The sequence below is a fragment of the Sorex araneus genome, chromosome X (genome assembly GCF_027595985.1).
Source record: "Sorex araneus isolate mSorAra2 chromosome X, mSorAra2.pri, whole genome shotgun sequence".
Lineage (NCBI taxonomy): Eukaryota > Metazoa > Chordata > Mammalia > Eulipotyphla > Soricidae > Sorex > Sorex araneus.
Genome location: NC_073313.1, coordinates 103,710,012 through 103,727,770, shown reverse-complemented (window position 1 = coordinate 103,727,770; position 17,759 = coordinate 103,710,012).

Sequence of the window (17,759 nt, the reverse complement as noted above, 5' to 3'; positions counted from 1 at the left end):
AGAAACATTAAAGTCTCAAGGAAGACTCTGATGATTCAGAAATCCATCCTCTTTGGACTCCCTGAGCCTGTATGCTAAGATAGAGGCATCAGAGCTGACTATGAGGGAGCACCCCTTCTTATGCTCCACAATTCCACAGTTAGGGTGAACTGTAGTTCCTTTCCTTGCATCCAGAGATAATTCTGGGCTTTTTTGTCTTTAAATGCTTTATTTGAAATGATCTGATTTGGAAAGTGCTGCATTGGCCCTGCAGGTTCAAGGGCTGGAAACTGTGTGGTGCCCTTAAGGAGACAAACGCTGCCAACCTATATGCCACCTGAATTTTACTTCCCATGTCCTCTCCTCAGAAAGCAGAGATGGCTTAACCTGGCTGCATCACTGGCCAAATTATGAACAAGTAGAAAGCAATAACCCACCTAAGTGAACATAAAAGTCAGCAAATAGATCAGAATTGAAACACTTACAAAGCAGTTTTCTTCACAGAACCTTGGAGAAGTTGTCCCTGGGAAGAATAAAACGGATCCTGAGTGGAGAAAGGTACACTGGGGCCCAGGTGAAGGTGATAAAGGCTTTCTAATTGTTAGCCACAGCTTCGCAAAATCCATCTGCAAATCTCACCCTTGGGTCAGAGACTTATTACAGATCAGAATTAAACCCCTGGAGGCTATGGAAGATTGAGGTACTAAAAGGAAAAAAACTTGGGTGAGATTTTTGTTTTTCCTGTCAAAAACTCCAGCTGGGCTTTTGTGTGGTGACCTCTGTGAGCCCAGGACAAGCCTTGTGGGGGAGTGGGGTTTGGCCCAAAGAAGAATTCAGAACATTCCAGTTTTGTAGGTGGGGAAAGAAGGGGGGCTCTGTTAATGTTAGGTGTCTCTGGCTGGCGGCCCTGACGCCCAGCAGGAAGTATGCCTCATAAACAGCCCCCTTGAGCCAAGCAAACCTTCACTGCCAACAGCTCTGCAGACTCTTCCACCTGACTTGGTTCTCCAACAAGTTCCCAACCCTACTCTACCCCTAAAATTAATCACTGGGCACTGGACAAACATGTGTCCTGCCGGTTCTGGCCCTGTTGTGCTCAGTGTGTGGATCCTTACAAAAGAACTGGCCATGATGACCTTGATGACCATTGGCCATCCCTTTGCGATCGCAGTCAGCTTTTATAATGCATACTCTGCTGCATCACTTTAGACTCTGTTTGGGGTGTGTGTGACACACATGGGCTTAGTCCTGGTTCTGACATCAGGCATCACTCCTGGTGGGCTCAGGGGACCGTGTGTGGTGTCAGGGATCAAGCCCAGATCTGCCGAAGGCAAGGCAAACACCCTACCCGCTGTACTATGGCTCTGGCCGGAATCACTTGAGACTCTTAAAAGTGCCATGTAGTGGCATACAGCAACTGGCTTTCTTCTCATGGAAAACGAGGTTTCTTGGTCATTTTTTCTCATAAAAACTCGTTAAAGGCTTTTGCAAAGAATACACATCTATAAAGAGAAAAGTAGATGTCCTCATAATAATACCAGTAAAAGATATGCTGAAAACTATAAGCATTTTGATATGCTATAGATGACATGAATAGAAATATTTCTTACAAAATAAAGTATCACTATATTCCAAAATTATCTAATTTCCTATCATTTCTAAATAATGTGTTGATATGGCATTGACATTCTCTATTTCCATGTCAATTAAAATTTAGAACTATATTATTCTGTCATAATAGCACTGTTTTCTAACATATAAAAATACATTTTCAAGCCATTAACTAATTAGGCAATTTTGTATTTCCCTTTTCACTCTTATAACCTAATATTATTCTCTCATAATCACACTGTTTTCTATCATATAGAAATGTATTAGCAAACCACTAACTTATTAGGCAACTTCATATTATCCTTTTCACTTATAACACTTATAACTTTGCATATAATACTTACAAGTTCCTAGTAATAGACTTCCTAGGTTTAATTTAGAAGCCTTACAATAAATTGCAACAGTAGAGTAGCTATTGCTTTTCCTATATTAGAAATGCCTATTACAATGTTGTAGAATGAATGAATTAGCCATAATTTCTGTTGAACAGTAGTAGACTTGACATCTCAGCTTCTAGATATCTGGCTCAGTAAACGTTAAAGTTTACCACATAAAACACCAACTCTTTCCCAGGGATTCACATGTAGAAATGATAAAGCCAGCAGTACTGAGTAGGGAGGACACAGTTCATTCAACACTTTCCACAGTTCTGAGGGTTTTTAGACACATTGTCTCATTGAGCTACTGCAGAGGAAAGTCAGGCTTGACACAACTCTTGAATATGGCTTTTAAATTTTTTTTTAAAAAATTTTATTGAATCACCATGAGATAGTTACAAGCTTTCATGTTTGGTTTATCTCACACTGATCAAACACCCATCCCTCCACCATTGCACATTCCCCACCACCAATATCCCGGGTATACCCCCCTTTCCCACCTTCCCCCTGCCTCTAAGGCAGACAATATTCCCCATACTCTCTTTCTATTTTTGGGCATTATAGCTTCCAACACAGACACTGAGACATCATCATGTTTGGTCCATTATCTACTTTTGGCATGCATCTCCCATCCCAACTAATTCCTCCAGCCATCATTTTCTCAGTGATCCCTTCTCTATTCCATCTGCCTTCTCCCCTCCACTCATGAAGCAGTCGTCCAGCTATGGGGCAATCCCCCTGTCCCTTGTATCTACTGTCCTTGGGTGTCAGCCTCATGTGATGCTACCCTACACTCCACAAATGAGTGCAGTCCCTCTATGTCTGTCCCTCTCTTTCTGTCTTGAGTCTGGCTTTTAATAATTATGCTTTAGTCCATTGTTCAAGTGATAGTAAATTGAGGGTTATATGTTGCTGAATGTGAGTTCAGTGAAGCAAACCAGAAATCCTCCCCTTTTCCAAGAAGACCATAATGCACTTGTGAATAGGGCACCCATTCCCAATAGGAATTTTCCCACCCCAACCCCCCTCTTTTTAATTTTTTTGTTTTAATGAATCACCATGAGATACAGTTATAGACTTACAAACTTTCATGATTGTGTTTCATTCAAACAGTGTTAGAATACCCATCCCTCCACCAGTCCCCACTCTCCACCAGCAATGTTCCCACTATCCCTCCCTCGCCCCCACTTCTTCTTACCCCCTGCCTCCATTGCAGGCACAATCCCTCTTACTCTCTCTCTCTCTGGATGTTATGGTTTGCAATACAGTTACTAAGCAGCCATCATGTTTGGTCCATAGTGTACTTTCAGGATGCATCTACCATCCCAAGTGTTCCTTTCAACCATCATTTATTTAGTGGTCCATTCTCCATCCCAGCTGCCTTTTACCCCAGCACATTAGATCAGTTTCCAAACCATGGAGCAATCTTCCTGACCCTGATCTTTACTATCCTTAGGTGTTAATCTCATATTATGTTACTTTATATTCCACAAATGAGTGCAGTCCCGACTGGTCCAGCCTTTTGGAAAAACAATATGGACATTCCTCAAAAACCAACCCCCTCTTTTAAGCATTCTTGAACAAGAGTCTCCAGGTTGTTACCCCTTGGCAGGCTTGGATAAGATAAGAGAAAAATCATGTCTGAGTCCCAAGCCTAGGGAATTTTGGTCAGGAAAAATGAAAGTAAGCAAAAGTGAAAGGGTGGGAGGGCTAACAGGCTTATCCTCTAACCAGTTGTATGACCTGGGAAAGCCTTCAAATTTTCTTTTTCCAGCCTTCGCCAGTTGATTTCCTAAAGTTGGGATAATCCACATGAAAGTATTTTGATAACTATACTATTCTTGATGAGTGAAAGATAGACTGTGTGGTGAAGGGGCAACTTATCAGCTTACAGTGACTATGTGCAATTGAGGACGGGGAAAAGCAGAATCGTAGGGGCAGGTGCCAGGGCGGATGAGGGCATTGCGTTGGCAGGATGTGGTTACCAGATTGGCAATTACTCAAGGACTAGGTTCTAACTCTTTGTTTTCTATAGGCGGGCATTGTCAGATCCTGTTGGAATCAAGCCAAAGACTATGACTCCTCAGTATTGAGCCTGGAGGCTCCTTAGTCATCTGCTAAGATCCCTGCTAAGATCAAGCATGTATAGCTATTTTGGGGAATGGAGTGGGGAGTGAAGGAATACAGGAAGGAATGACAGAGAAAAGCAGTATCTCATTAAGAAGACTAAATAATAAGAAAATCAAGGAAGATAAGGGTGTGGGAAGGGATGGGCTGAGGAAGAGAGCAGATAAAGTATGAAAAGGATCTTAGAGTAAGAAAAGCCAAGAGAAATTTGAATAAAACAAGATTCTGAAGGAGATGGATGAGATGATGCTATGAAAAAAGAAATACAAGGGGGAAATATAAGAGATTCTAAGATCAAAGGGGTAAGCCTCTATGAGGGGTTAGATCTAAGGCAGAAAGGGAGCTAGGAACATTCTATCCTTGCCAGTCTAACAAATCAAGTTCTTACCAAGGTAATAAATAAACCATAAGTCACCAATATAATTGGATAATGACCATTTTCCAGTCCTCTACTTCTCTGACCTTTATATAACAGCACCCCTCATGACTTTGCCTTTCTCGAAATGTTTTAATCTCTTTACCACTGCAGTATAACTCTCCGAGGATGCTCTGTCTATATCTATTTTCTTCATTGATTTCTCCTCTGACACTCCCTTAAGTATAGTCTTTTTCAGAGTCTGACATAGTTCTTCTTCCCTTTTCATTTGACATACCAACTCTCAGAAGTTTCATTTATTGCCATTCACTTTAATTACCTTAATAACTTCCAAATTGTCCCTTTAAGTCCAGATTTCTTTGCACTCCACGCCTCTATATACTTCTGTTTGGATAGCTCAAAATTGTCTAAAACCCAACATGTCCAAAACTGTATGCTGAATTCCTTTTAAAAAATCAATCCTATCTCAGTCCTCTCCATCATAGAAATGCATAATTCAAGCTAGAAATATCAGTCAGACTTAATTTTACTCATTTTCTTTCTCTCATCCTATACGCTCCATTTCATCTGGAAATCCTTCCAATATTACATGCAAAGTATAGCTCTTTCATCCATTTACTGGCCTCTCGTGTGAAAATGATACCTCTGTTACTGTTACTACCATCTCTCAAAATGTTTAGTTTTCAAACCACTTTTAAGAATGATTTAATAGGGGTCAAAGTGATAGTACAGCTTGTAGGGCTCTTGCCTTGCACATGGCTGACCCAGTTCAATCCTCAGCACCTCATATGGTTCCCCAAGCCATGCCAGAAGTTATCCCTGAATGCAGAGCCAGGAGTAAGTCATGGGCACTACCATGTGTGCCCACCTCAACCCTCCTACACATAAAGGATTATTTAGTAAATGATTTCAATTGTTTTTCAACTAGTGAATTGATAAACTGGTACATCTGTAGAACAATCGAAAGAATAAAGCTCAGATTATTGTGCTGGGTTAAAGAAGTCAGACTCAAAAGACTTATCAATGCTTGATATAATATTCTTGAAATGACAAAATGTTAAGTATGGAGAAGAGAGAAGCATAACCAGGGCTATACCTGGGTTGGGGTAGAAAAAGGTACTAAGTACAGGGGTGTTATATAGGAATTTTTGTGTGTGTTATAACTACTATGGATGTTTCATAGTTCTACACAATGGTCAAGATTCATGGAACTGCACATCTAAATGAGTGAATTTATGCATCATTTTTCATTTTGTTACATAGACAAAATGGTGTGTATGTGTATTTAAAAATAAATAAAGGTATCAGTTAAATATATTGAAGATGCCTGGGGCTGAGGAGAAAATACAACACATAAAGAGATCACCTTGCGCACAGCCACCCCAAGTTCAATCCTCTGTATTGAGCATAGCCAGATATGGCCCCAAAACAAAAGAAAAAAAGATTGAAAATTCCTACGGGCTTCCATTTTTTGAGTAATGCTTATAAATGCTTACTATATTAATTTATCATTGCTAAATATTATAACAACTTTAGTATAAAATCATAATTTTAAGCACATTTCAATTTTAAAATAAATAACATTTTATAAGAAAGAATAATTTTGCATGACAAAAAACAATAAGGCAAGAACACTGAATTTTTTTACAAATATTAATATCTGGTTGAATGAAAAGCAATTGGATTTTTACATCTGTCCTTGCACTTAATTTGTTATAAAATATTGTTTTACATGAAGTATCTGAAGAAATTCTAATCTCATAAGGAAGTATAGTCAGAGAAGAATAGTATTTAATAGCTTGTTAAGGCAGAAATCTAAGAATGATTTCCAAATGACTATCATGTGTTTACAAATTTCTACTTTTTGAGAATGGGTATTTATGGTACATTATCATTTTCATGATCATGCCATGTGCATAATCTTTCTTTCAGCTATTCATTAATTTTTAAATTTTGCTTGATTTTTTGCTTTTTTTTAAGTGCCCCACACTGAACTTGGGGCCTCACACCTACAAAGCAAGTGCTCTATCTCTGAGCTAATTCCCAGCCACTTATGTCAGCTATTTGGTAAAGGGAATTTATCCAGTGATGTCTAAATCAAATTACTTTCAAAGTGATTAGAATTCATTCCAATTTTCTCTGGCTTGTGGCAGAAAAGGAAATTAGAGAGATCTGAAAAGTCAAAGGTACTTGATGTGCCATTTATGGTTTGAAAATGGAATGGACCACATGAAAAGGCCATATAGCTTCTAGGAATACTGATTGACCTTTGACTACCAGTCAACAAGGCAATAGGAGCCTCAGACTTACAACCTGCCTTGAATTGTTCTAACATCCCGAATAAACATGGAAACAGATAATTTTCCCCAGAATTTCCAGATAAGAGTCAAGTCTAGCTCACACTTTAATTTCAGTCTTTTGATATCCTAAGCAGAAAATTCAATTGAGCCCATGTGGACTTCTGACCTCTACAGCTGTTAAATAGTAAATGGGGGTTGTATAAGTTGTTAGTTAAGTTAGAGATAATTTGTTATGGCAGCAATAGAAAAATAATGTCTTGTGAATATTCTTCTTTAATACTACACTTAGGGTCCAGAGTGATAGCACATTGGGTAGGGCACTTGTCTTGTACATGGTTGACCTAGGTTCGATCCCCAGCACCCAGTATGGTCCCTTAAGCACCCCCAGAAGTGATCCCTGAGCACAGAACTAGGAGTAAGCTTTGAGCACTGGCAGGTGTTGCCCAAAAACAAAAACAAAACAAGAACCTACATCAAAATGTGGCAAATGGTAGTTTCTTAGGGTTTGTGTGTGTGATGTTACTCTCAAATCATATGATCTTATTGTACTCTGTTTCATTAAAATCCATAGTTCTGGAGGTTAGAGGGATAGTTCAATAAGCTGAGTTCCTGTAAGCATACAGGAGGCCTGGATTTGTTCTCCAAGGAGCAGCCACTGAGCACAGAACTAGAAGTAGTGCTAATGTTATATCTTGCAATTTATTATCCTTGATATTTTTAATATCATGCATTAGTGACCTGGAAAATATTGGCCCAACCCATATTTATAAAGCTTCCAATTGTTGAGTCTTTTAATAATTTGAAGACGTTTTAAACTCACATTTATTATTATTGACAGATGTTATTAAAATGTCATTTATACAGTCCTCCTGACCCCTGTTTTTATCTCAATGTTTGAAAGCTTGCCACATGTGTATGGGGAGCAGTTAGAATAGAGAAGGGACCATTATAGCAATAATAGTTGGAAGTGATAGCTGGATATGAGCTCTCTGAACAAGAACTGAGTGCTGAAAGTTTGTAAAGGATAAACACGATAGACTTATAGTAGTTATATTGCAAACCATAATGCCAAAAAGAAAAGAGAGAGGCAGAGACAGATAGAGAGAGAAAGAAGGAGAAGAAGGAGGAAGAGGAGGAGGAGGAAAAGGAAAAGAAGGAGAAGAAGAAGCAGGAGAAGGAGAAGAAGGAAAAGGAGGACAAGAAGGAGAAGGAGAAAGAAAAGGAGGAGGAGGACAAGGAGGAGAAGAACGAGAAAAAGAAGAAGAAAAAGAAGAAGAACGAGAAGAAGAATGAGAAAAAGAAGAAGAAGAAGAAGAAGAAGGAGAAGGAGAAGGAGAAGGAGAAGGAGGAGAAGGAGAAGGAGAAGAAGAAGATAACGATGACGACAACGAAGAAGAAGACGAAGAAGAGGAGGAAGAAGATGATGATGAAGAAGAACAAGAAGAACGAGAAGAAGAAGAAAAAGAAGAAGAAAAACGAGAAGAAGAATGAGAAGAAGAAGAAGAAGAAGAAGAAGAAGAAGAAGAAGAAGAAGAAGAAGGAGAAGGAGAAGGAGGAAGGAGGAGAAGGAGAAGGAGAAGAAGAAGACGACGACGACAACGAAGAAGAAGAAGACAAAGAAGAGGAGGAAGAAGAAGATGAAGAAGAAGAAGAGGAGGAAGAAGATGATGAAGAAGAAGAAGAAGAAGAAGAAGAAGAAGAAGAAGAAGAAGAAGAAGAAGAAGAAGAAGAAGAAGAAGAAGAAGAAGAAGAAGAAGAAGAAGAAGAAGAAGAAGAAAAACAACAACAACAACATTGGTGAAGGGACAGGTGTTGGAACATTATATGACTGAAAACCAAGTATTGACAACTTCGTAACCAAAAAATAAGTATGCCAAACACATATACAATGTATTATATGCAGCAAAGTTAAGCACCGGTGAATAAAAAATATTGTAATTAAAAAATACATAAATAAAATGTCATCAGAGTATTAAGTATTAAACTCATAGTGACAGATGCATGTTTTCTAAACTTCTATTTTCCCTTGACAGATCTATTTATTCATTTTCAACAAAAATTCTACCCAAATATCTACGTCTGAAAAATCAAAGGTTTCATTCTTTCAAGTTAAAAAACAGTGTTCCACAAAACATTGGCTAGTTTAGGTTTTGTCACAGTCACAATGACATAAGTGAATTCTATCATGACAATCATTATTCTTTACTATGGAGTAGAAATTGTAAAAAGGTAATGAAATGGTTCAAAGACAGCATGACATTGTATCGGGGGAAGGGGAGACTCGGAAGACTATGTTATTTTCTCCAGGTCACATAGCGAAGGGCTGGAGCTGGGACTCAAATTTAACCCTAGCATCCCAAAATGCTTTTCACACTAATACAAGTACATAAGGGTCTGGTACAATGGCTACTTCTCTATGTAAATGCATAGTTCAAATGGATAGTAAGATCTGAGTTAAGAGTTGTTAAGAAAGAAGCACTGAACAAAATTTCAGTTGTCTCTATTTTGTAGTCAGGAATCGGTACTATTGATAGGTCAGATCTAGCCACAGAGCTCTGGTGATGGCCATGATAAGCACTTATATAGGACACCAGTCAATCACTTCCATTGGCTCCTCCTGCCATCTGCCTGGCTCCATAGTAACACACTTGGCCCTCTAACAGAGGACTCTTCAAAGCAGTAAAGTACAAACATTGTAAGAAGCCACTAAAATGTAAACTATTTTGGAAGGGGGGAGTGAGAGTTGTAGTCATTAATTTATCAAACTCCTCCTTCCAGAAATGTCACTAATTACCACTATCTTTTGTTTGCTTGGGTAAGACCAGGAGGATACTGAGACTAAACAGAAAAGAAGTGAATCATTGCTACATCTTCTCGAGGCCTAAGGCCACACTAGAAAGGAGGCTGGCTGGGAAAAGAGGGGTTAAAGAGTCTGGCCAGAGAAGCCAAGGATGAGTCTGGATGCATTAAACTGAGGTGGGAAGTGGGTGGCTGCGAGTGACCTTCCCCAGCACCCTCTCCCCCGCCCTCCTCCTTCCCCAGAGCTCTGTTTTTCTAGTCCCTGTAGTCCAAATGAGGAGCAAATGGGGAACTGCGAGGGGCTAAGCCCCGAGAAACCTGCACCACATGGGCCATCGTCTTTGCTCAAATGGTGATCAGAGAAGCAACCCATATAGGAAGAGAGCTGATGCAGCAACAAACTGTTCAACAGAGGGGACTCCTGGTCCCAACAACCTGGGGGCTCCATGGCTTGGCACATTTGGGACATTTGGACTTGAGGGTAGAGGATCCAGCAACCATTTGCTATTTTTGCTTTAGAAACAGTCTTTAGTGGATGTCTCATAGCAGACCCCGGTTTACCTCTTGCCTTCCCTGGACCCGCTAACTGACCCTTTAATCTCCCTCCCACAACTCTAGGATCTCTGGAATAAGAAGTAGGAAGGAGGTGGATAGAGTAAGATCTTTTTTCAGGTGTTCCTGATGCTGCCAGTTTAGTATTAAAGAGCTTCCTCCATAAGGCTTCTGCTGCCTAGGCTTTCACCACTTTCTAGAAAGTCCCCTTTCTTCATTGTCCCCAGTGGCAATGCAGTACAGTATAACACAGGGGATCAAAGCCCAGACACTGAGTTCAAATCTCAGCCTGTCAAGTTTAGCACTTTGACCTCAGGCAAATTCTTAATCTCTTCAGTGAGGTTTAGAGTAGTATCTTTCTCATAGGATTATTGTGAAGCTTAAATTTATCCATGCAAAATGTTTAGTAAGAACAGTGTCCACACATAAGTGTTTAACAAATGTTCTTTACTCTTACTAACTGCCTTTGTACCAGTTCTCCCTGCCAAGATGGCAATCCCCCCTTCTTTCTGTCCTCTTAAGCCAAGTCCCACTCAATCAGCATATGCTATATGAAGTGTTGGCATTGCTACTCTCCCGGTCACTGTTGCAACCTCCAGTTGAGCTAAGAACCTTGTTGACACTAAAGCCTGTGACATAGGCAACATTGACATAATTTATCACAGATAACAATGAATGCCCCAAATGTAGTCAAGATTTGTGATTGGAACCCAAGGTAAGAACAGCAAGTTATTTTGGCAGCAATCATAACTATTGCACAGATATGTTGAATGATCATGTTGTATATCTGAATCTTACACAATGTTCTAAATCAATGTTAGCTAAAGAAAATACATGCTTAAAAAAGAAATGTATTTTGTAGTATGATCCAGTACATTTATGAATATCTCTCTATGTCTAGATCTAGTTATATGACTATATTTCATTTTAGAACTATTTTACCATACTCCATTTTTTGCTATCCCTTTATTCCATTAAATGCTAATTGCAATGTACTGAAATTATTGTAAGCCCTGTCATTAGTTGTGACTCATAATTTTCCCTATGATAAGCCCTGTATAGGGTGGGAGTTTGACCTTTGAAACCTCTACCCCCAGCAAACATAAAGGTGAAAGGTCATGGCCTGTTTACAGAGGGAAGGTCAAGTCAAGGAGAGCTGTAGTGGAGTGTAAGGGAAGGACACTGGAGGCAGCTGATTGGATGAGTTGGATAGGTTTAGGCAACAAAGATCTTCAACTGCCATAAATAGGAACCAGGATATTTTCTAGAGGTGACTAGAAATCAATTACTGGAAGTTTTTAAGTAGGCGATGGCCATGGAAGGGAGATCACTGGAATGGCTGTGAAGAGCCTTGATTGGAAAACCAAGTCAAGGAAAGGGGAAATTATCTAGAAACTATACATATGAAACTATCAGACCTCTCAGTGTTAGAGGACAAATGATGTCATAATTGTAGAAACATGTAAGAGAGCGGGGAGCATGGAGAAAAGTAATTAATGATTGGCGAAGACTATGATCAGCAGAGCTCAGTGGCTAACGGTTTTAGCTTGAGTGACTGGCTAATATAGTGCTGTGTGCTGGGGAGATAGTTAAAAGGGCTGGGGCCAGCATGCATACTTTCATGTGGGAAGCCTGGACTCAATACCTAGCAGTATATGGCCCTTGAGTTCTGTTGGAACCAACACCCGAGCCTTGAATAGCTCCTGGGAACCAATGGAGATGCCCCTGCAATGTACATTATATTTTATATATTATAGATTATATATAGTATATATAAAATGTTGGTTATTAGAGAAGGAAGGTATATAGGAAGTTTTGGAGGAGGGGGCAACCATTGGGTTTTGGAGTGAGTTTGATATATTCATACAGAAATTTGGGCTCTTAATGTTACATTCATTCAACAAACATACACATTTAGGGGTCTGACTTAGAGAAACAGTTTTATTTTAAAAGATAAGAATATTTCAAAAGTAAACTAACATCTACTATTCTCACCATAAAAAGAGAGAATATTTTGCCACAAATAAAGGAAAGAACATAATATTGGGATAAAAGACATTAATTCACCGAATTAGCTTTGTTTTTCCATGCTTTCTATTTTCCTACTCGTTTCTTCAATTATGGCTTCATTCATCATCTATCACCCAGAGACTTGATAGTTTCATAGATCTGTATAGTTTCTAGATAGTTTCCCCTAGCTAGATAATGGAAAAACTCTGCTTTTGAAGTTTTTTTTCTATTTTGCAATGGTCCTTTTTAAACATGACTTTAACCAATCTGATTTGTCAACTGTAATTGAGAGCCATACTGCTTAGAAATGGGCAGAGGAAGAAAATTCACCAAAAAAGACCCCTTCAAAGTAAGGTTCTAGAAGGAGTAAGAAAATAAGGAGTTTCTTGGACTGGAGCGATAGTACAGTGGCAAACTATCGCATTTGCCTTACACATGACCGACCCAGGTTCGATCCCGGGCATCCCATATGGTCCCCCAAGCACTGTTAGGAGTAATTCCTGATTGCAGAGCCAGGAGATACACCAGGTGTGACCCAAAAAGCAGAAAAAAAAGAAAATGAAAAAAAAAGAAAATAAGGAGTTTCAGAAACAAAGTTTGTGAATGGCTAGACAGTATGTTAAGGCACTTGCCTGCCATATATCTGGCCCTGATTTGATCTTCAGCACTGCTTTCTGGCCCTTGAGCACTGTCAGGAGAGACCCTTGAGCATTGCCAAGTATGGCCAGAAGCAAAAACAAATAAAAAATAGAAAATGAGGCTTTGATGAACGGCACCTTTTGTCACTCAGAGTTCACAGAGATCTTTGAATGTAGCCAGTAGGAGGTCCATGGTGACCTTTGGTAGTGTGCTTTCACAAGTGTGAGGCTGGGCCCTAACTGTTATTGCTTGACATTTGAATGGGAAGTGGAAAAAGTGAAAGTCTAGAGGAGTGTTTCTCACCCAGGGGCCATATGGCCCGCTTGTGGGCCCCCAATATATCCCAAGGGGGCCACAGATGAAAATCATGTCAGTGTCGGGAGCAGGGGTACAGTCTGAGACTAGGAGATCAACTGCTAATATACAGGTGGGAGGGCTATAGAATGGTGACAGGGTGGAAGGAGAGTGTCATAGTCAGAGAAATGGTTGAGAAACACTGCTCTAAAGTATGGACTCTACTTTCAACAAATTTAAGGATGAAGGAAATAAAAATGAGAAGAAACCAGAGGAGAGGAAGTGTGTGTATGTGTGTGTGTGTGAGCTAGAGAGAGAGTGAGAGTGAGTGGTGGTGGGGAATTAAGGGAGTAAAAAAATCTATTTGCAGAGGTACAAGTTTTGCTTTGGTGGGTAACAGAGAGTAATTTTGTTACACTGGAAAGGTCTGATATAAAGAAGTAGACACCCCGAGAATAGACTCATGGAAGAATAGACTCATAGAAGAATTATGGGTGGAATTGGGCCCAGGGATTAGCCTTTAAAGAGTGAAGTACCTTGTGCCCTGCAAAAGGAGGGCTGGAGGAAAAGGAAGTTAAGCAGGAGGGCCAATTTGGAGAGGGGGTGGCACTGAAGTAATTCACGCATGGCACCAAAGTAACTCACGCATGAAGGCCTCTGTTTTCTCATGCAAGTGGGAGGAGAGGCTATTCTGTTCAGGGGCAGGGCAGGAACATGGTTGGGAGATGAAGTAACTCTGGCATATGGCCCAGGGAATTGTGGAAGCTGTTGCTGAGAAACTAGCCATGGTCAAATGTGGTTGAGGAGTATGGGGGCCAGTTGAAGTGATCTGAGTCTGCCTTCTCCTGCGCAGGTCTTGTCTCCTTTCCCAGGCTCTAAGCACCTTGGGACAGTGTTCACAGCACTCTCCCCTGATGTGTGTTCCCTTGTCAGGCAATGACCATCAGTGTCTGGCCTAGTCCCCTCAGAAGAGTCTAGCAAAACAATCACTGACACAACTCAGAAGTACTTCCAGGTTGTTGGGGAAATATAGAGGTAAGATTTGTAAATGCTTTGAAAGCAAGTTCTTAATTTTGACAACTTCCACCATCCTGTTGACCACCATATTTCATTTTTTTTCTTTTTGGGTCACACCCGGCGATGCACAGGGGTTACTCCTGGCTCTGCACTCAGGCATTAACCCTGGCGGTGCTCAGGGGACCATATGGGATGCTGGGAATTGAACCCGGGTCGGCCGCGTGCAAGGCAAACGCCCTACCTGCTGTGCTATTGCTCCAGCCCCGACTACCATATTTCTATTTTTTGCAAAGGCCAGAAGAAAGCAGTCGTACTCCCACTTCACCTAACAATGTTGGCAGGTTTTATACTCCTCAGTTAGGGGAAAAGGCAGCAAGAAGGGGCAGTGAGTTTGTTTCCCATAAGCTTAATGAGACCGAGGCAAGATTGGGAGATAGAGCAGTTGTCTAGTGAGAAAACAAAAGAGCCTTTTAATTTTCTTTTGGGGTCACACCCAGCAATGCTCAGGGGTTACTCCTGGCTCTGCACTCAGGAATTACTCCTGTCAGTGCTTAGGGGACCATATGGGGTGCCGGGGGTCGAACCCAGACTGGCCGGCTGCAAGGCAAATGCTGTACTATCACTCTGATCCCACAAAACAGCCTGGAAGATTCTCTCAACTCTGCAAAAGGATGCTGAAAACTGGTATGAAGAGAATTGCCATTCAAGAGAGTGAAAGACCTGGTTAGTTTCTGTCATGGAAGGTTCTGGCTTAATGAACACAAGTTCAAGATGGGAGATGGTGTGACTAGCTTTGGTTGGGCCTGAGTCCTGGATTCAGGCCCAACTCTCCTTCTCTTCTGCCTCTGTTTAGAGGTCATTCACCCAAAGTCAAAAACATCTTCCTTTTGACGTTTCCCGTCATGTCTCTTCAGTCTGCCTAGCTCCATTTAAGTTCTGTTCCCATTTTATTTGATTTGTTTTCACTTTTTTGTTGTGTGTTTGAGAAGTTCAGCTACCCCCTTAGTATGCAATTTTTTTAAAAAAAATTATCTTTGGTGATAAATTTGGTGTTGCTTTGATAGTTTGAATCAGTCTGAACATTTCTGGTAATACTTGAGATTTAGTTTACTTACCAATCTAATCTGCTTCATTGTCAATAATTTACTTCACCTTTTTAACATGTTGACACACATGTATGCACAGTTTTCCCAAACTAAAAGATAGCCATTGACATCCTTTACTGGAAGAGAATATTATTTAGGATATTATCTTTCTTCCCCTTTCCTCTTCACTCCCCCATTTTAGTCAGTGGTGCAGCGCAACTCAAATTGTGTCTTCCAGAGATAAATTTAGCAAGAACCCTCATTGGCTTGATAGAAGCTGGAGCTGCAATTCTTTTAGCAGCTCCACTCACTCCTGCCACCCTACCCCCCCACAAGATATCCCTCTCCAGGATGCAGTCTTCACCAGAGCTTCACTCTGTTCAAGGCAGTGCATTCTACTGCACTCTTTTCACTGCATATAATAAACCTCTGTTTATTGGGAACCAGTACAGTGCCAAGCCCTTGGTATAGGAAGTGGTTGGACTGTTCGAAAGGTTTTCTTTGACTGAGCCAGAATGTGTCTCCATTTGGCTTCAGTAGCGGGTCTCAGCCATGCCCTTTGAAGTTACACAGAACAAGTGTAATCACTTTGCAGTCTAATCCTCAGATATTTGAAAATGGCTGTCATTTTCCAAAGCCACTCCTTTCTCCTGTGTAGATAACACTTTCTTTCTTGTTTCTTTTTATGTGCTTTTACTTCTTTTACAGCAACTCTGGTAGAACTTTTTAGAATGTTCAGAAAAGCATAAAGAAGGGAGAAAAGGCCATCCTCCTACTTCCAGAACTAAGCACAAAAAGTGTGTTGTCTTTTCTCTACTAAAATGGAATCATCCTCCACGTTACATTATCGAGGTTGATCTTTTTTCACTGCACACAAGTCATAAGTGTGTTAACTTTAAGATTCTACCAAGTACAATTTAATCTGTAATAATATCTTAAATCTTCTTCCTAGAAAGGAGCGGCCTCTCCAGAGGTTTTCAAAGGACTGAAGGGCACTCCTGGTGATTCTCTACCAAACTGGCTCAATGGAAGGGCCAGAAGAACTCTGCTGCTTTGGCCCAGTGGTACTGGGGATTACCTGTGTCACCCCAGTGGCACTTGGGGGCTTCAGCGCTGCACCTGATGATTCTAGGAAGGGAAAGTGGTGCTAGGCATTGAACCTCGATTCTGCATAGGCAAGGCAAATACTTTCACCACTGTAAGATCCCCTAACCTGAACCAGCTCCTTTGATTTTTTTTTCTTTTTTTTTTAAATTTTTTTTGTTCACACCCAGCGATGCACATGGGTTACTCCCGGCTTTGCACTCAGGAATTACTCCTCACAGTGCTTGGGGGACCATATAGAATGCTGGGAACCAAACCCAGGTCGACCTCGTGCAAGGCAAATGCCCTACCCACTGTGCTATCGCTCCAGCCCCTGAACTAGCTTCTTAAAGAGACACTTTTTATTAGGTACTTTCCAGCTTTCGTTTGCTGGGAACAACACAGTGAGGCCAGCAGTGAAGTGAAGGGAGGGAGTAAGTGAATAGAGGAATGAGGATTCTTTGAATCAAATTATTCATACTACTCTAGCGTCTGATTTTTTTTCCGGTGCTGGGAATCATATTTCTTAGAACATGATTGCACATGGCCACTTAGCATTTGCTTGCAAGGCCTCATGCTAATTAGTATAACTGGTCTCCTATTACTGTTAAACATTAGGGTTGATTCTAATTGCTGACCATTATGAGCCCAGCTGCGATGAAGAGCAAGAAGCTAAACTGATGCTGCGACTGGACACTGAAGCCCCGGGTCCTATTTTCAGGGCCACTAATGCGTAAGGAACCTGCCCAGTAGTAGTTGTGACTGGAAGCGTGTCAGTGAAGGCCCAGGAGACGGGCTCAGGCCAAGCATGGTGCTTGCTCATGCTGCAGGGCTCGCCTGGAGTCTGTACCCATTTACCCAGCCCCTGTCACAGGATGTTCAGGCTAGGGTGACCCTATGCGAGCAAAGGCCTAGGAAACGCCTCATCTCACACATGAGGGAACAGACGCCCTGGGGCCAGACCCTCAGCAACTTATCAGATAAAACTCAGGCCCTGGAACTGGAAGCTGAGTAGAAAGATTTGGAATCTGACAAGAGGCTAGTACTGCCTGTTACTCTCCTTTATTCCTTCACTGGAAACCACGAAAGCCAGAGAGGGGATTCGGGTACTTGAGCAAATGACCTTTCCAGTAAACGGGAAGGCCTGGACAGATGTCTGAAAGATGAACTCACAGGCAATTGGACCCACTCAACTAAGATTCCCTTGTTGTCCTAAATGAGGTGATGTGTGTGATGACAGAATCCCTCTATGGGGCCCACCTGGCAAATCTATTTGGGGTTTCAGCTGAAATCACTGGGGAGTGCCTCAGGTTCCTTAACCAGATCAGCACTGCCTTCTTGGTGCTGGGAACTCGCCTTGCACAAAGCCTGCCTTGCCAACCTTCTGTGCCGGGCAACTTTCTGCGGTTTGAGGTGCTAATGACTTCCCTCCCTCCCCCCACCCCCATCCCGCCGTCATTCTGGTGTTGCTACTGCCTGGGAATTCGCACAAATGGTGTACGATTTGCCC